At 44.3% G+C, this 20,334-nt stretch overlaps 1 long non-coding RNA gene across 3 annotated transcripts; it reads left to right on the forward strand.

The window, feature by feature from the left end:
* Positions 1–16,920: 16,920 nt before the first annotated feature.
* LOC136481317 (uncharacterized) lies at positions 16,921–19,016 on the forward strand. 3 transcript variants are annotated; one of them, XR_010764669.1, is made up of 4 exons: positions 16,921–17,109; positions 17,196–17,787; positions 18,074–18,125; positions 18,548–19,016. It is a non-coding gene; the product is annotated as an uncharacterized lncRNA (long non-coding RNA). The 3 variants fall into 3 exon arrangements; XR_010764668.1 differs by having other exon boundaries at positions 17,196–18,125; XR_010764667.1 differs by lacking the exon at positions 18,548–19,016 and having other exon boundaries at positions 18,074–18,354.
* The last annotated feature ends 1,318 nt before the right edge of the window (positions 19,017–20,334 follow it).

Genomic DNA, 20,334 nt, shown 5'->3' on the forward strand with positions numbered 1-20,334 from the left:
GTCTAGTTCTCTCTTTGTCTCCTTGAACTGGTGCTCTGTACGTACACAACATAGCCTTTACGTTGTCACATACCTCCTTCCTCTGACGCCGCTAGAAAATAGCGGCAAAAAGTCTCATGCACCATCTATGCACTAGAGGCGGGAACCCATCTATATGCTTAGCTGCAGCATTAAGAAGCCCTGGGTGATGGTCCGAGATCAAACATATAGTGCAAGATGGGCCAAGCACTTGTACACGTAGAAGCCACATGAACCATGACCATGATTCATTGTTCTCTCCCTCTGCCAAAGCAAAAGCCATGGGTACTATCTGGTCCTCCGAATCAATAGCAGCAACCATCATCAAGGTGCCCCTGTACTTTCCTATCAGGAAAGTGCCATCAACAAGTACGACTAGCCAACAAAACTAGAATGCATGTTCCATTTGCGTGAATGACCAGAACACACGATGCAGGACATGCCTCAATGGGTCCCAAAAATACATCCCTCCAGTGTCCACAAACCATTTCAAGCTAGGGTTGTAGTAATGTATTGCACATAAGATGTGGGGCACCCTGTTGTACGCTTCCTCCCAACTACCCCAATGAATCGCCAGGGCAATTTGCTTAGCACGCCAAGCCTTTCCGTACTTCACATCATACTTAATGAATCCAAATTTGGACTGTTGTAACGAAGACACCAAAATATCGTTATTGTCATCAACAAGCCCCAATATACGACGGGCAAGGTAACGTGCAGTGAGCTACTGATGATTTTCCTTCCCCGTATTTGATAGGCAAGTGTGGGGTTCGACCACTTTACTTATCCTCCACTTATCATCACTCTATCTCTTTCATGCATTTAACCTCCATATACAACCATTTTTGCATATCACGTGGTACCTCAACTCCTGGTCCGAATGAGTGACGTTGTACGACCCATGGTGATACACAGCATAGTCCTAAACGAAGAGCTTCATCTCTGACATTGTATTGAATATCACCCCCTTACTAAGGATTTTTTTCTCATGGTCATACAATGATTTCCTACACACCTGGAGACTGGTGTCACAAACTATCATATCCATCATGCTGACATCTCTATAGTTCAGAATGCCCCTGAAAGGTACGTTCATCGACCTTAGTTGCTCAAGCTCTGTTGCTGTGTAAGGTGGTGGTGGAACATACTACTGTGCTTCGCTAATTCTACCCCATGAATCATAGGGGGTATCATCTGCTGGCAAATCTATGACTAGTCTACCCTGAGCCAGCATAGCATGCAAAACCTCAGTTGGTACTGGTAATGGCATACCATGAACAGGTACTGGCATGGCACCAACTGGTGTGGCATAGCATGTCTACCTCGCTGGTTATCATCTGAATCACTGCTAACTACATCATCGATCCTATCCTCCTCCTCCTGCTTCTCTTCCCATTCGAACTCGTTCACATCGAAGTCATTGCTTACACAACCTACTTGACTTGAATGAAACTGCTCCTACATCAACTGATCATCCAAATCCATAGTACCCATAGTTGGTTCCACATGAACCCCACATTCTTGTTGAGTATCATCATCGAAGGACGACCCTCCTAGAGATCATGCATCATGTACCCATTCTCCACAACCACCTTAGCTAAGGCCACATTGGAACCTTGGATTACCCTATTGTAGCGGGACCAGTGAGCATGGTCCCGCAAGGGCATCAGCACGTAGTGTGCCCTAGTCTTTCCACTATCAAACCTCCCCTTCAGTGTATAATCACTGCCAAACTTTCCATTCAAACGGCCATAAAGATCGCTAAAGCTAGGAGGTTCATCAAATCATTCCAATTCTTCTTCCATATCCTCAAACATACCATCTTCTCTCCTAACACTTCCGACATAGAAAACTCTAACACAACAATCCATCTACAAATGCATTTCAGAAACTTCATCAGGTCATCAAAATCGCCATGCGTACTAACTAACTGATTACACCTATACTAACTACACCTATACCAACTAACTATACTAACTAATCTAATATTAATACCTATACCAACAATTCTAACTAACTATACTAACTAAACACACTAATATTAATACCTATACTTACTATACTAAGTAACTTTACTAACTATACATATCTAGCTAACTACAAAACTAACTGCAAAACTATACATAACTTATATTTACTAACTTCACTAAATATCTTTGCTAACTAATTATATAAATCTCTATCTAGTCAAACTAAATTTGAATCCTAACCCTAGCAAAAAAATTGACAGAGATGCAGAAGAGCATTACCTCGACAAAGATTATGGGTCACCACAATCCATCAATGCAAAGGAGATGGCCAGCGGCGGCAATGTGTAGGATCTTCAGGAAGATAAAGAAGGCCTAGAGGGGGGGGGTGAATAGGCCTGTAAAAATTCAACTCAAAACTCTGTTAGAACAGAGGGTGGCACTACCGGCCATTCAGGGCGGCACTGTCGCTCTACGAAAATAAATCTAACACGGTTGAGATTTTACAGAGATGAACCTGACCCCGCTAGCTGCTTAAACCTGCAATAGAGAGACAAGATCTAGTTCAAAGACTGAATACCACTGAAACTCCATACAAGAGTGGATCGAGCAACTAAACCCTAACAATAGCTAGCAATAAGGTAAACTAGTAAGTAAACAAGATGAAGCACGCGAGACACAAGATTTATCCTGTGGTTCAGCTCACCACAAAGGTTTGCCTAAGTCCACGTTGTTGAGGAAGCCACAAAAGGCTTGAGCTTGCCACAAAGGCTTGCCTTACCCTCGTTCTCAAATCAAGAGAGTGAACTCTTGAAGTGAGAGGTGATTTCTTAGCTTTTGAATGAGGTTACAAACCTCCCAAGGCTGCCAAACAAGTTGGCAAGCATAAGGGCGACGCCTAGCCAGCTAGGAGCAAGCTCCAAGAGTAACAAACCCTAGAACAACTGGCCAAACATGAACCAAATGCTCTTAGACTTTGCGAATTAGTGGATCTGCTCTCCAATCGAGTTTTGCTGCCTTTTCTCTCAAGTTTTGATGGTTGGAATCAAGGATTTGCTTGAGGGATGGTAGAGTAACAATGGAGGAGAGAAGTGAGCTTTGGTTCTATCTTGTTTCGAGCAGAATGACTCAGTGAAGATGACCGTTGTGGGCCGGGCCTGAAAGGTATAAATACCCCTCGAGCCCAACGGTCAGTTAAGGGTGACACTGCTGCTCTTAATAGGGTGGCACTGCCACCCTATCCAAAATAGGTAAGATGATATAAAATTTGGCTGGCTGTTTTGACTAGGTGAGAGGATGTAAATCTATGAATTTGAGCATCTAGTTCAACAGTTGACCAACTGTCCTAAAATCCCTCTTAATAGTACGGCTTTCCCTAAACTCAATTTCAAAACATAAAAGAATTTAAACCTCCTTTGAGCTAGGTCTGGCCACCTATTGTAATTAGGACACCTGCAACCTGTACATCATCCTCATTTTTCGATTCTCTGCTTGTCATCTCGATAAATCTTAATAGTGCTCTAATTTGGTGGTCATCAATGCCAAAACCCACAATAGAGCTTGATTGCACTTACAGTCTCCCCTTTTTGGTGATTGATGACAACCCAATTAGAGCTTACAAAAGATATAAAATCTAAACTGAGTTTTTCGAACCATGGGTGTAGGAGCCCCCCCTAAAACTGTGAATAGAGATTTGAATTCTCAATTTGACATGAAAGACCATAATTCATATTTTAGGTGTGATGAGAACCTCCCCCTACATCCATGCCTGCTGTGGGGTGCTGAACAAAGTGTCACATGAATGAAAGTGATGCATATGACAGGTCATATCAGTTCAAGCACATAAGATTCTAGCTGATACAACACAGGGTGACACTACCGACCACAGAGGGCGGCATTGCCGTCCTGAATATATCAGTCAGGTAGCAATCAGATTCCTACAGCAGATCATATAAATATAAAACAATCTAAACTCAGAATATGACAAGCTAAAATAGTAACCATGAATACATGTCCATATCTGAAGCAAATAAGTGACAAAGTAGCATATTTCAAAAAATAGAGTTTTGAGTGACTCTTAAACTCACAATCTAACAACTACTCTCATCAGATTTGAACATAAGGCGCAGCCGCAGAGAACACATGATGTCAAAAATCTGTTGACCCCTCTAATTTTCTCCCCCTTTGGCATCAAGTACCAAAAAGAGAAGAAAAGGAAGAAAAATCACTCGTCACTGTTGGAGTCGACGCGGGCACGACCGGCGACATGGGTGTGTGAAGTGAAGCATGCTGAACGTCGCGGAGGTGCTGCCCCAGCTGAAGTAGAGGGCCCTGGCTGATCCGTCGAAGGACGCGGTCTCCTAGAATATGTGTGAAATAAGGCTGCCTGAACCTATGGATCGGCCTCTGTAGGGTGAATCTCTGCACCAAGGTCCTGCTGACTTGGGGGCTCCTCAAAATGCTATCCCTGTGTGTACCCATAGTACTGACTAAACAGCTCATATGAGTGTCCATACTGCTGATCATCTGGTTGTTCATAATGATGCTCATGTGGCTGACCCTGCTCCTCATCAGAAGAAGAAAGTCGAGGCAAGTTAGGAAACTAAGGTGGAGACTGCATTGGTGGAAGTGGTGGCAGCCCTACCATCCCCCTAGCATGCCTCACTGCTTCCCTGTTCTCCATTCTATCCTCATAAGTAGTCTGTGAAGCATATGCACAATGAGTAAAGATTGCCTTCATCTAAGCACTCATTTTCCCCCACTCAGACTTCTTCTTTTGTTCCCTAGCCCTGGATGGCTCAGGAATATCTCTATGTGTAGCTCTAGAAGAGTGAAAGCTTGCTGCCCCACTATCTCCAAGTCCTCTAGAACCAGTGTGCTAAGTTGCTGAGCCAAGTCCCCTAAGCCACCATGGGTCTTTTTGATCTTATAAACAGTGTGCTCACAATCCTTAGGGAACCACATGTCAGTCACTCTCTCAATCATAAACATGAGGTAAGGAGCATAGGGCAAAGATCTCCTCCCATCATCCATGGCATATGCTAGCTCAACCCAAATGAACCTTGGAACATTAAACTTCTCACTACTGGGAAACCTAGACAATACATTAGTGATATAGCCATTCAAATCTGTTGCATTGTCTTTGGGGTTAAGAGTGATCCTAAAAAGATTGTTCATGATGTAATAGAAGCTCTTGAGCTGGTCCTTGACCAATCTAGAACTGCAAGATTTTGATCCTCCCACATGAAGCTTACTTCCATTGGCTCAAGATGACGCTCATTATGAATCCTCTCATATCCCCTATGGATGTGTCCAAAACCAAGAATACGACAGAAGGTGACAAAATCAATACGATAATGTCACCCATCAGTCATCCAATGAAGCTCATCCACTTCCTTGTTCCAATAGTAAGTGGCATGGAACTGTGCAAGAATCTCCCTGTTCCAATCATACCTGAAACTCATGATATCTGTCATTTCAAAGCGGTCACAGGTATTGATGGCTATAGCAAACTAATGATCATCTCTGCTCTCCAAGTCACCAAAATCAACATACTGCATCTTGATGATCTTGCCCTTTGACTTGGATAGGATGGCTGTGACATAAAAATCAGATTGGAAAGCATTCCAAAATCTATAATCAATGCCATTTGATCTATCAGAGGAGTAAGGATCAATCTCTCTAGCATCACCAGTCTTCTTCCAACTCATAGAATAATCAATGACCTTATGATTGTCACTGTTTTAGGGAGGATTGAGGTTGAACACATCAGTGTTATCTCTCATGTAGCTGCTATCAAACTCTGAAATGTGCAGCGGAGAATTAGGCCACACATGAATGGTCATTCCCATCTTCTGAATTCTTTCCTCTTCAGCAATGTCTTCATCAAGACTCTATCACTGGGAATATAGGTTGCCTGTCCCCTGCCTCTCTTGACCTTTTGCTTAGTTGATATCACCTTTCTTTTTCCTCGGTCCATCTATGCAATTTAAAGGAGACTTGATAAGAAATTGTATAAGATGATGAGTTAGAAACAGCTGCAAGCAGGTTTTACCAAGAAAAAGAATTTTGAAAATGACACAGGAAGCTTTGCTGTATTTGGAATCAGCATGGTAGGGTGGCACTGCCGCCCCCTGAGGCCGGCACTGCCGCTCTCAGTTGCTTCACTAGTTCATTTTCACCTTTCTCATTCTGGCTAAATCCTACTTCCAACAGTGTCTATCCATCATCACAATTTCATAATCACAGTCTAAATGAAAAATATATGAAACCCTAGCCATGGATTTGAAAGATTGAATATGAAAAACTTTAGAAACAATTTTGATAAATGAATCCAATCCATTCTGAACTTCATTGATTTTATGAGATTGAGTATAGCAGTTAGAATATGCTAGAGGTGCCATTAATGGTCCCATGGGCGGCATTGCCGCTCTTCCCAAAATCATCCAACCGGTGAAATTCAAAATCAATCCGATTCAACCATTAAAAAACCTTTCTAAACCCTTCATACTCCCCCCTAGAAATAGGAATCCATAACTAAAAGCTTCAGATTACATAGATTGAATGGGGTTAGGGTTTCACCTTGCTTCCAAACCGATGGAGTGGAGGGAGAAGAGGAGAAAGGGCTCGGCCAGGAGCTTCCTGCAGGGACCAGCGATGAAGAGACTCGACCGGCTGCAGGGGCGGCACTACCGGGGTGGCAGGCCACAAGGAATGACGGTGGCACATGCTTGAGAGAGAAGAAGAGAGGAGCACGGGCGTCGACGTCAGCTAGGAGAGAAGGGAAGAGCTAAGTCAGGGGCCAGAGAAAGAAATAGATAGAATAAAACGGGCCCCGTAGCCCAGTTTTCAGAGAGCAGCACTGCCGGCCATTAAGAGCGGCACTGTCGGCTTGCCAAATTTGCAGGGATTATGCTAAAACTCTATGACCTTCTTTACCTCAGATATGGATATATATTATCTAAATATCATGACCAGTAAGCAATCAACAATATAGACAATGGTCATGACACTTAGTTGACATTTTGAAATGGTTTTGAAACACAATATAATATCTTTTTAAACCATTTTCCTATATTGCTAGGTTGTCAATCATAGGTGTGCCATATTTCAAACCACGTTACGAGAATCAAGTATATTTAGCTCACTACGCAAAGCACAAAACCTTGACTCATCAAGAGGCTTAGTGAAGATATCGGCTAGTTGCTTTTCGGTGCTCACATGATGAATTTTGATATCTCCTTTGGTTTCATGGTCTCTCAAGAAATGATGTCGGATGTCTATATGTTTGGTTCTTGAGTGGCTTACAGGATTGTTTGCAAGCTTTATGGCACTTTCATTGTCACATAAGAGTGGGATTTTGGTGAATTGACATCTGAAATCACGAAGGATTTGCCTCATCCAAAGTAGTTGAGCACAACATGCACCGGCTGCAACATACTCGGCCTCGGCGGTGGAAAGGGCTACACAATTTTGCTTCTTTGAACTCCAAGACACTAGAGACCGTCCAAGGAATTGACACGTCCCTGAAGTGCTTTTTCTATCTACCTTGCAACCGGCATAATCAGAATCCGAATAGCCAAGTAGATTGAACTTGGAGCCCTTGGGATACCACAAGCCAAGGTTAGGAGTGTGTACTAAATATCTCAAAAGTTTTTTAACAGCCACTAAGTGACACTCTTTAGGGTTGGCTTGAAATCTAGCACACATGCACACACTAAGCATTATATCCGGCCTAGATGCACATAAGTAAAGTAGAGAGCCGATCATGGAGCGATATACCTTGATGTCCATGGCTTTTCCTTCTTCATTTAGATCAAGATGTCCATTGGTTGGCATGGGAGTTTTGATAGGCTTGGCATTCACCATGTCGAACTTTTTAAGCATATTATGGGTGTACTTGGTTTGGCTAATGAATGTCCCTTCCTTCATTTGCTTGATTTGAAATCCAAGGAAGAACTTCAGCTCACTCATCATGGACATCTCAAATCTCTTAGTCATGATCCTACTAAACTCATCACAATACATATGGTTAGTACTACCAAATATTATATCATCGACATATATTTGGCACACAAATATATCATTTTCAACTTTGTGAGTAAAGAGTGTAGGGTCAGCTTTGCCTATTTCAAAGCCTTGTTTGAGCAAGAATTCCTTAAGGCATTCATACCATGCTCTTGGTGCTTGCTTAAGCCCATAGAGCGCCTTTTAGAGTTTATAGACATGATTTGGGAACTTGGAATCTTCAAATCCTGGTGGCTGCTCCACATATACCAACTCTTGTATTGGGCCATTGAGGAATGCACCCCATTTGGTACAACTTGAAGTCATGATGGGCAGCAAAGGCTAGAAGCATTCGAATCGCTTCAAGTCTTGCCACCGGTGCATATGTTTCTTCAAAGTCCAAGCCCTCTACTTGAGTGAAGCCTTGGGCCACCAATCTTGTCTTGTTCCTTGTCACCACGCCATTTTCATCTTGCTTGTTGCGGAAGACCCACTTGGTACCAATGACATTGGTATTGGGCCTTTCCACCAAGTTACACACTTGATTTCTCTTGAAGTTGTTGAGCTCTTCTTGCATGGCCATGACCTAATTCGGATCTCCAAGTGCTTGTTCTACCTTAAGAGGTTCCAAAGAGGAAACAAACGAGTAATATTAACAAAAATTTGCTAAATGTGAACGAGTTGTTACCCCCTTTCGAATGCTCCCAAGGATGTTGTCAATGGGGTGATCCCATTGTATAGTTTAATGTAGTCTTGGATGCTCAACGCCTCCTTGTTCTTCTTCTAGACTTTTAGCTTCTTCTTGTTCAAAGATAGGCTCCAGGTTGACCCTTTGAAGTGGTGGAGTAGGAGTTGAAGGAACTGCTGCTGAGGTGGATGGGGCGACACTACCGCCCTTAGGAGCGGCACTGCTGCCTTGCTGATTTTTAGCAGGTGAGTGCTGCCCTTGTCGATGGAGTACGTTAGCGGAAATTTGTGCAGCAACATCCTATGGATCCTCATCATCAGTGGCTCGATCTTCTTGTGGCCTAATGTCACCTATAGCCATTTGCTTGATTGCTTCACATGGTGGATCCTCCTTTCCCACACCACTTGAATCCACTTGCTCCACTTGAGAGCCATTAGATTCATCAAATGTCACATCTACCGTGACTTCAACTCTACCCATGGTTTTGTTGAAGACACGATAGACATGCTCATTTGATCCATAACCAAGAAGAATGCCTTCATCAACTTTAGGTGCGAATTTAGAGGTTTTGGGTCTTTTGTTAAGTATAAAGCACTTGCACCCAAACACTCTAAAGTATGACACCTTTGGTTTGTTACCGGTTAGAAGCTCATATGAAGTCTTGAGTTTCTTGTGTAAGTAGAGGCGGTTGATAGCATGGCAAGCGGTGTTGACGGCGTCACTCCAAAAGAGGTCCGACGTCTTGTACTCATCAAGCATTGTCCTTGCCATATCAAGAAGTGTACGGTTCTTCCTCTCTACTACACCATTTTGTTGAGGGGTGTAAGGAGTTGAAAATTCATGCTTGATGCCCTCATCATCAAGAAACTTTTCAACTAGAGTGTTCTTGAATTCAGTCCCATTGTCACTTCTTATCTTCTTGATAGGGAGACCGAACTCCCTTTGTGCCATTCTCACAAATATTTTAACTTTCTCTTGCACCTGGGACTTATCATAAACAAAGAACACCCAAGTGAAGCGGGAATAATCATCAATAATAACTAGACCATATTTGTTACCCCCGATGCTTAGGTAGGCGACCGGTCCAAAGAGATCCATGTGAATCAACTCCAACGGTTGTGTGGTGGTCATGATGCTCTTTGGTGGGTGAGGTACACCTACTTGCTTTCCGGCTTGGCAAGCACTACAAATCATGTCTTTCTCAAATTAAATATTGGTTAGTCTAAGGATGTGGTTGTCTTTTAGGAGTTTGGCCAAGTTCCTCATCCCAACATGAGCTAGTCGGCGATGCCATAGCCAACCCATGCTAGATTTTGCCACTAAATAGGTCTCAAGCTTAGCTTTACTATTGCTGAAATCAACTAGATAAAGTTTGTTCTTGAGGCGACCCGTAAAGACAATAGAGGAATCCTCCCTCTTAGAGACTTCCACACCCTTATCCGTGAAGAGACAATTGTAGCCCATCTCACATAATTGAGAGACGGACAACAGATTGTACTTCAAGGAATCAACATGTAAGACATTTGTAATTGAATGATCAAGTGTAATAGCTACTTTACCAAGTCCAATCACACCCCCTTTTGAATTGTAACCAAATATAATATTCTCATCTGAATTTGTAGTTGGAGAGTATGATGAGAACATACTCCTTTCTCCGGTCATATGATTTGTACAGCCGCTGTCAAGCACCCGACTTGACCCACCGGAGGAGTATGCCTACAGCACAAGTTTAGTTCCTAGTTTTAGGTCCCCAAACATTCTTGGGGCTTGCATGTTAGTCACAATAACTTTAGGAACCCAAATGAAAGCATTATGATAAACATTTCTACCATTGCCAATAAACTTGGCAAACACTTCCCCCTTGCTGTTGTGCTGCAAAACAAAGTTAGAATTCAAACATTGTTGAGGTGCTTTTGCCTTTGGTTGATAAGCATATCTATTTGGAGTGGTCTAGATAGATTTCTTTGGTTTCTGGACAACGTGCTCAGGATGAAACACCTTCTTCATGGGCTTGACATGAGCAAAGGAGGAGAAGGTGGTCTTCCCTTTTCTGTGGGGGGTGGCACTGCCGCCCTTCACAGCGGCACTGCCGCCCATAGACTGTGGTGCTGCTCTGGGCTAGCCTTGTGCCACCATCTGTGCAGACCTATCTATACCTTCCTGCCCTTTGCTCATGAACTGAACACACTCATATCCATTGATTACCTTTCTCCCATTGATTTTACCTCCATGAGTGTGCCCAAGCCCATCCTTGATACATGGATTTCTTTCACATTTGTATTACGGCCTTTTTGGTTTTTCAACTTTGCCACCAGCATGTTTCTTGCCTTCCATGCACCTTTTGCCTAACATAGCATTGAGCCTAGCAATCTCCTTTTTCATAACTTCAAAGTTTGCAAGGTTAGTGGAATAAACATTTAAGTCAAGATTATAGCATTTTCCACATCCTTAGCTAGTGGAGGGAATAGAAATGTCATTTGTGTTAGAGGGGAGTGGGGTGCTCTCGCATAGAAGATTATATTGCTTCTCAAGTTTGTTGTACTTTTCAACTAAGACACAATACTTGTCATTGAGTGTAATATTTGCCTTCTTTGTGAGAGCATGTTCTCTTTGCTCTTCGGCCAAGGTCTTGTTCAAAGAGTTTACCTCACTTCTCTCTAACTTAAAAGCTTCCTTGCAGCCAATATACATCTTTTCGGTTTCCTCAAGATATTCATCTTTATCGGCTAGCTCGGCTTTGACACTTTCTAATTCCTCCATTAGATTTATGATGAAGAGCTTGGTCATAGGATCCAACTTTTTAGTCAATTTAGCATATTTCTCAACATCACTAGTATCATCATCACTAGAATCACTAAGTTCACTACTAGAGATGTCACTAGGAGGTGGAGGAGATTTGGCTCTTCGTTTTACCTTCTCACCCTTTGCCATAAGACAAATGTGAGTGGAGTGGTGGTCATCATCATCGGACATGTTGTTGAAGAGCCTTGGTGTAGAGGATGGCTTTTGAATGGCCATGGTTGCAACCTTCACATCCTCATCACTTGACTCCTTAGTTGAGTCCCACTCATGCCCAATGTGTGCCTCTCCCATTTGCTTGTATCTATTTTTGTATTCATGCTTGCCTTCATTGTTGTCCCTCTTGTATTTGTTTTCTTTCTTGTCATAGGGACACTTAGCAATGAAGTGCTCCGTGCTGCCACAATTGTAGCAAGTCCTCTTCTTCTTGTTTGGGAACCTTCTTTGCACTATTTTATACCCATTCTTTTTTAGCCTCTTGTGATAGCTCTTCATGAACAAAGCCATGTCATCAATCTTCATGTAATCAGCCCCATCATCTTCATCTTCACTTGAGGATGAACTTTGATCATCATTTTGTGGAGTTGGCTTGATTTCCTTGGGTTGACTTGTTGATGCTTGCTTGCTGCCCTTTGCATTGTTGGAGGTGCCTAGATTGCTTGATTTATTGGCCTTAAGAGCTACTTCCTTGATTTTCATGCCTTCTAACTTGGCTTGCAACTCACCAAGTCTTCTCCTCTCATTGGCTTCTTCTCTTTGTATGTCAAATATCAACAATCTTCCAAACACATCATTAGGTGTGAAGTGCTCAAACTTCTTCTTATCTCTAATCAAGGTAACTACGGTCTCATTTCTTGGTGAGTAGGCTTCCAACATAACCTTCACCACTTTGTGATCATCAAGCTCATCACATCCATAGCCTCTAATCTTGCCCACCAAGGTCATCAATCTATCAAACATCTCTTGAGGCCCCTCTCCATCAACAATCACGAACCTATTGAGCTTAGCCATCAACAAATCAATCTTTGCTTTTCTCACTTTATCAACACCTTCATGTGCTAGATGCAAAGTGTCCCAAATCTGTTTTGCAACATTGACATTCATCACTCGATTGTACTCATTTCCATCCAAGGCACTAAGAAGAATACTTGTGGCTTGGCCATTGAGATGGACAACAGCTAGCTCCTCATTTGTTGGTGCTTCGGGATCTTCCGGTGGCTGCAATCCATTCACCACAATCTCCCAAAGACCGGGGTGAAGACCTACAAGATAGGTGCTCATCAAGTGTTTCCACTTGGCAAAGTTTGTCCTATCAAAATGAGGCAACTTGCCCGCGGGTACATTGATAAAGGACCTTTTATTATGGTTAGACAAATAAGAATAATTAAAGGATACGGCGGCATATTTCTTCTTCTTCTTGTTGTTGCCCTTGTCATCGCTATCCTTATTCTTATCCTTGCTCTTCACCTTCTTGCTATCTTTTGAAGCATGGTATGACACATCATCATCTCCATCATCCGAGCTACTATAGAGCTCACTAGATGATGCATCATACTCATTCTTCTCTTGCTCTTGAGCTCTTGCTGCCCTTCTCTTGGCTCTTGCTTCTCTTGTGATTCTTCTAGCTTCTTTTCTCTTCTTCTTGTCTTTGAGCCGCTGCTCTTCCTTCTTCTTTTCTCTTGCTTCTCTTGTTGCGATCTTGGCAGCTTTTCTTTCTTTTCTTGCCTTTCTTCTTTCGGCATCGGTGGTCTTGGGTTCTTTGATGGTGGCATCACTTGCTGTCGACATGGACAGCTCGCTGCTACTGCCAACATCCTCGACGTGCACACCACTTGCGTCCGCAACGCGAATGGTCTTTGAACCTTCTCCTTCTTCCATACTTCACGCGGTGAAGCGTATACGAAGCAACCTCGCTCTGAAACCACTTGTAGGATCTTCAGGAAGATAAAAGAAGGCCCAGAGGGGGGTGAATAGGCCTATAAAAATTCAACTCAAAACTCTATTAGAACAGAGGGCGGCACTTCCGCTCTACGAAAATAAATCTAACACGGTTGAGATTTTACAGAGATGAACCTGACCCCGCTAGCTGCTTAAACCTGCAATAGAGAGACAAGATCCAGTTCGAAGACTAAATACCATAGAAACTCCACACAAGAGTGGATCGAGCAACTAAACCCTAATAATAGCTAGCAATAAGATAAACCAGCAAGTAAACAAGATGAAGCACGCGAGACACAAGATTTATCTCGTGGTTCAGCTCACCACAAAGGTTTGCCTAAGTTCACGTTGTTGAGGAAGCCACAAAAGGCTTGAGCTTGCCACAAAGGCTTGCCTTACCCTCGTTCTTAAATCAAGAGAGTGAACTCTTGAAGTGAGAGGTGATTTCTTAGCTTTTGAATTAGGTTACAAACCTCCCAAGGCTGCCAAACAAGTTGGTAAGCACAAGGGCGACGCCTAGCCGGCTAAGAGCAAGCTCCAAGAGTAACAAACCCTAGAACCGCCGGCCAAACGTGAACCAAATGCTCTTAGACTTTGAGAATCAGTGGATCTGCTCTCCAATCGAGTTTTGTTGTCTTTTCTCTCAAGTTTTGATGGTTGGAATCAAGGATTTGCTTGAAGGATGGTGGAGCAACAATGGAGGAGAGAAGTGAGCTTTAGTTCTGTCTTGTTTCAAGCAGAATGACTCAGTGAAGAAGATGACCATTATGGGTCGGCCCTGAAAGGTATAAATACCCCTCAAGCTCAACGATCAGTTAAGGGCGGCACTGCCGCTCTTAACAAGGCGGCACTGCCGCCCTAGCCAAAACAGGTAAAATGATATGAAATTTGGCTAGCTATTTTGACTAGGTGAGAGGATGTAAATCTGTTAATTTGAGTATCTGGTTCAACAATTGACCAACTGTCCTAAAATCCCTCTTAATAGTACGGCTTTCCCTAAACTCAATTTTAAAACATAAAAGAATTTAAACCTCTTTTGAGCTAGGTCTGGCCACCTATTGTAATTAGGATACCTGCAACCTGTACATTATCCTCATTTTTCGATTCCCTGCTTGTCATCTCGATAAATCTCATTAGTCCTCTAATTTGGTGGTCATCAATGCCAAAACCCACAATAGAGCTTGATTGCACTTACACAATGGTCGGCCGGTAGCGGCCTACTTCTGGAGGGCGGCGGCAATCCCCCCTTCTGGAGGACGACGATGGGCAGCGCGGCAATGTCCTTCATGGCTCGAGACAGTGCGGAGAGATGGAGGGGCGGCGACGAGGACGAGTGGTGCGCGGTAGTGGGGAGATGGAGGGGCGGCGGCGGCAGTAAGGGAGGCAACGAGACACGGGGAGATGGAGATGGAGTGGGGGAGGACGGGCACACGGCGGTGGGCGCGACGGCGGGCGCGGCGGCCGGGGTTGCGGCGGGCGGGAGCGCCGGGCGGGGCGCGTCGGGCGTGGGCGCGCTGGGCGCGGTGGGTATGGCGGCCGTGGGCTCGCCGGGCGGGCGCGGCGGGCGGGAGTCGCGGCGGCGCGTTTTCTCGTCTAAGGATGGAGACACTGAGAGAGGGAACAAGGGGTCTGCCGCGCCGTGATGCATGGCGTGGCAGGCCCGCCACGCCGTGACGGGTGGCGCGTCAGACCTGCTACGTCAGCGGTCGCCGCGGCCGTTGACTGCCCCCTGCCGCGCCACCATACATGGCGCGACAACGTGAATTAGCCGCGCCGTGCAAACATGCGCATCCAAAAGTGTTAGTTTTGAAAAAAAAAAAATTAAACAACGTCAGTTTTAAAAATAATTTAAAAAAGTGTTAAAAATTAAAAAAGGTCAGATGGGCCTAGGGCGACCTTGCCGGAGCCTTAGGGTGGTCATGGGTCAACCCATTTTACTAAACTAAAAGCTATGGTCTCCTTGATCAAAGAGTAGCATGAATCGATTTTAAGGCTCCCAATCAAATGACTCAAAAGCTATATCTGCTTTTGACCGAAAGCAGCTTTCACGGTACTACGAATCCCTCTGCCTTCAGCCGCTTTTAGATAAAATATTACTCACCCGCCACTGCTTACGATGAAGATACCGGTGCGTTCTTTGTTTTCTTCTTTCCCGTCCGTAGACTCGCGAGACACACCTCACGGCGACGGACCCTGCCCGGCGGCGCGCCGGAGCGCCGGAGCGACCTCCTCGCTGGAGTGGTCTCCGACTCCCTAGTCACTCCTCCGACTCGCTCCTCCAGTCGCGACGCGGCCCGCGTGACGAGCTCCTCCGGTCGTGCCGACGAGCAGCCTCCAGTCGCGTGGTCCCGACGTGCTCCTCCGCGGCGGTGGGCGCACCAGCAGCGCGAGTACCCCAGGCTCCAGGCCGCGATGGCGCATCTCCAGGCGGACGCGCTCCAGGCCGGGCGAGCCCCCTCCCCTGCTGCGGCACATCTCCAGGCGAGCCACCTTCCGTGCGGCGGCGCATCTCCGTGGCTTGCTCTGTTCCATGGAGAACATTAATGCACCCAGGCCTCGTTTAGATTGTAAGTTTTTTCGCTCACTCTCCATCGCATTAAATCTTTGACACATGCATGAAGTATTAAATGTAGATAAAAAAATAACTAATTACATAGTTTGATTGTAAATTACGAGACGAATCTTTCGAGCCTAGTTAGGCCATGATTGAACAATAATTGTCAAATACAAACGAAAGTACTATAGTGCTAAATACTGATTCCTAACCTCAATCTAAACAAGGCCCCATTTCGTTTACGCGTATACGACCTTGGATTATAAGCTGAAACAGTATTTTTCTCACACTAAACCAGCCAGTCGTAAATAATCCATAATCGTTTACGACGAAACGAACTGGCTGATGTTGTCTAGCTGTTTTCCTGTATAGAAAATAAAACATAAAATACATTGGATCGCTCGTAGAAATTTGGATGAATCTGAAAGAATTTATAAGAGGAAAACACTGTTTCGAATGAAAAAAGAAGCGAATCAAACCGGATTTAAGGGCACGTGAACAAGGCCTTAAAAAACACTTAGCAATTTTATTTTTTCTTTCCCAAAATAGTTCTTTACCGACGAATAAGGCCATGTTTAGATTGCAAAAAATTTCAATTCGATGAATAGTAACACTTTCGTCTTATTTGTTAAATATTGTCCAATCGTAGACCAACTAAGCTCAGAAGATTCATCTCGTGATTTCCAACTAAACTGTGCAATTAGTTATTTTTTTACATACATTTAATGCTCCATATAAATGGCTAAAAATTGATGTGACGGAGAGAGTGAAAAAACTTGGAATTTGAAGGTGATCTAAACAAGACCTAAAACATCTAATATGACATACAAAACTCAAACGCGCTCCACGCCGCGGCTCCCCGTCCCTAAGCCCCTGTTCTCTCGGTTCGATTCCCACGAACCACATTTTTTACCTTTTTCGGAAAAAAGCTCAGAACAACGCCCATCCCCACTCCACCCGACTTGCGTTGCCTCCCATGTTCCGACTCGCTTAGGGTTTCGAGATGGAGGCGGCGGCGGTGGCGGTGGCGGCTAGGACCGGCGACCAGGCAGGGATCTCGGCCTCGCGGGCAGACCAGCGCCTCCTGCTCCATCGTCTCCCCCACCGTCCTCGCCCATCCCTCCGTGCGCACGGTCTTGGTTCGATCCGCCCATCCCTCTCAATTTCCTTCGTCGCTTTTTCCCGAAAAAAAAAATCGCTCGAACTCCTTCAGCCATCTTCCCAGCCACGACGGCAGCAGGCGAAGCGGACGTCCGGACGGCAGCTGCGGAGCGCGGCGCACGGGCGGTCAGCGGCACGCCCTGTGCGCGGATGGCGGGGCACGCGCGGAGGGCGGGACATCAGGGGAGGGGCTTTCACGGAGCTAGAGTTTCGGCGAGGCCAGCCAATGGCCTCCAAAGCGGCGCAAGCTGCCAGCGGAGGGGCAGCGGCACCTCAACGAAAAGCTCCGCAACCCTAGTACCACACGCTCTGGTCGTCCTCCGTCTCCACCGCAGGGGGCTCACAGCCCCAGCATTCTGCCATCCCGTCCAAGACTCCCAGCTGCACACCGCCGACACCAGGTGGCGCAGGTGTCGCTGCTTATAGTGTTGCTTATAAAGAAATTTGTTTGATTTGCTAAACAAGTGCTAGCCATTTGTTTATATTTGACCTTTGCATATCAGTTATAAAACTAAACCATGTATACGTTGTACAGAAAATGACGAATGCAATGATTTACTGCATGTCCTTTATGTTGAGAGGAAAGGAGGTTGATGGGCCCTACTGAAGTTAGGGACTTCATTAATTCCTTAAGATCTACATTTTCATCCTTTGAGGTTTGTTGCGAAATAACAATATATTTTTCTATATCTATACGTTGCTATCAGATTTTTAGAAAAAATAGAAAATCCATGGTGATGAAAAATAAACTTTAGATAAAGCTATCCAGACCAATTTTTAATGACATATGCATTCTCAAATGCCTTTTAATTGGCTCTGTCAGATCTTCACATATGTGGTAGTCATTCTAATCTGCATCCATCTTATGCTTAGGGGAAAAGCTTTTGCTTATTTCTTTCACTAAAATGAATGCATTTGTTTTTCTTTTCAAAATGATTTCAGGCGAGGATGCAAAATTTAGTTTGCTAGAGACTAGCCTTGCTATTATTCCAGGGTATGTCACCAAGTCTGTTCTTTACTTTGTAAGTTCTTTTTTTATAGGTACTGATGATGTTTACTCTCAAATAAGAAACAGCTAAACAGACTACATGCTTTGTTTGAGAAAAGAATAAGCAAAGTTATTGCCATCAGAGAATTCCCAGCAGATACTTTCTTTGTCTGTGTTCATTAATTTGCTTCAATTGATTCATGCTGCCTATTACTCAAAGTTTATCAACCATGAAGTTGCCTGTTCATAGCCTGTGTTGCTTTCTTGCAGTTGGTAATGGTTTCAGGTTGTTGATGAAAAGATATTTTCATTGAAACTGATCTATGTTGCAAACGAAAAAATTGTACTTGTATAGCTGTCTTCATATTCTAAGCCATGGTCTTATTTTCTGGAACAAGTTGTTTCTAAGAGTTTCTTTTTCCAGCCAGACTACCACAAGCAGCTAGGAGTATCAGTTCAAAGCTTTGCTGCAGTCAGGGTCTTGGTGCACTACAGTGACTGCCATCTATGCTTAATACGAGTTATTGATATGAATGGCTTTTAATACAAGTCATTGAGATGAATGATTTTTAACTTAGTAATTTTTTTTATTTAGATGGACAAGATGGCAACGATTTGAATTTATTTAGCTACAGCACAGATGTTGCTTTCAATGATGGCTGCCATTATTCAAACTAGAAAAAGAAAAGGACGTGAACCTAGATAAAGAAAGAATTACTTATGTGGTCTAATAGATTAGAGAGAGAGAATGAGATCTGAGCATCTAAATAACAAAATATGGAAGAATGATGTAACTTGTGTGGACATGGAAATTATAATAAATTTACTTTTTCTGAAACAAGGACTTTTTTTGAGATGAACATATACATGATCTGTGTGTACGGGCATTGCAGTGACTGCCATCTATGCTTATTACGTGGCATTGAGATGAATGACTTTTAACTTAGTAAATTTTTTCATTTAGATGGACAAGAGGGCAATTTAAATTTATATAGCTGCAGCACAAATGTTGCTTTCAATGATGGCTACCATTATTCAAACTAGAAAAAGAAAAAGATGTGAACCTAGAGACGCCCCACACTACAGGAAAACGCCTCTTTGCCGACTGCTTGCCCCGGTCGGCAAAGGCATAAACCCAGTCGGCAAAGGCTTTGCCGACCGCAAAGCCACGTGGCAGTCGGCAAAGAGAAGTCGGCAAAGCCTGGGTCGGCAAAGGCGGATTTGCCGACTGCCACGTGGCACACAGTCGGCAAATCCTTTGCCAACTGCCACGCCAGCAGTCGGCATAGCCACGTGGCGCCGTCAGCCTTGACGGCAGGCTTTGCCGACTGCTGTTTCCTCGGCAGTCGGCAAAGAATTTTTTTTTCAAAAATTGTTTGCCGACTGGCCGCCAGATCGGCAGTCGGCAAAGAAAGAAAATTTTTTTTTTGAAATGTTCTTTGCCGACTGCTTTCGGAGTTGCAGTCGGCAAAGGTTTGACCTCTTTGCCGACTGCCTCCCATTGCAGTCGGCAAAGATTCTGTCCTGGAATTTTTTTTTTGCTTTTGTTTTCTGTTTTCTCGCATCAAAACCCTGCAAAATCACAAATTATAATCCAATTTCACCAGAAGCACCGGTAGCACCATTTATATCACAATTTCATCACATTTGTCGCCAACATCACCACATATATCACAATAACGCACAACATCACATATATCTCACATATATGTCACAATAACAACCACACAAGTGCATTACAACCATCACATGAAGTCCAACACGTCGAACACCACAAGTCGACGTCCATCACACGAAGTTCAACATAACAAGTCTAGGTCCATAACGAAGAAAAGAAATACATGACAACAACTTCGACGATACGGTGGATACATGATAACAGAATCGACAAGTACCTAGCTCGTCGCGCCGTCCCCGGTCTCGTCGTCCGCTCCACCCCCAGAGCCCCCAGGGTTTGCCCACGGAAACCCCCTTGGACCAAATTGAGGCGCCTGCGCGTACTGCCACCCTCCGCGCACCGGCGGCCACGAGTACGTCGGAGGAGGGCCACGCGGAGGTGGATACGGTGGATAGGGTGCAGGTGGTGGATACGACATCATCTGATGGCCGGGACCTCCAGGAGACGGGTTCGAACCCGTCGACTGTACCTGCACAAGTTAAACGCCAAGTGATGTCATTAGTATCTGCAGCATGGACGCACAAGTTAAAGCAAGAG

Source organism: Miscanthus floridulus, chromosome 9, assembly GCF_019320115.1.
Source record: "Miscanthus floridulus cultivar M001 chromosome 9, ASM1932011v1, whole genome shotgun sequence".
Lineage (NCBI taxonomy): Eukaryota > Viridiplantae > Streptophyta > Magnoliopsida > Poales > Poaceae > Miscanthus > Miscanthus floridulus.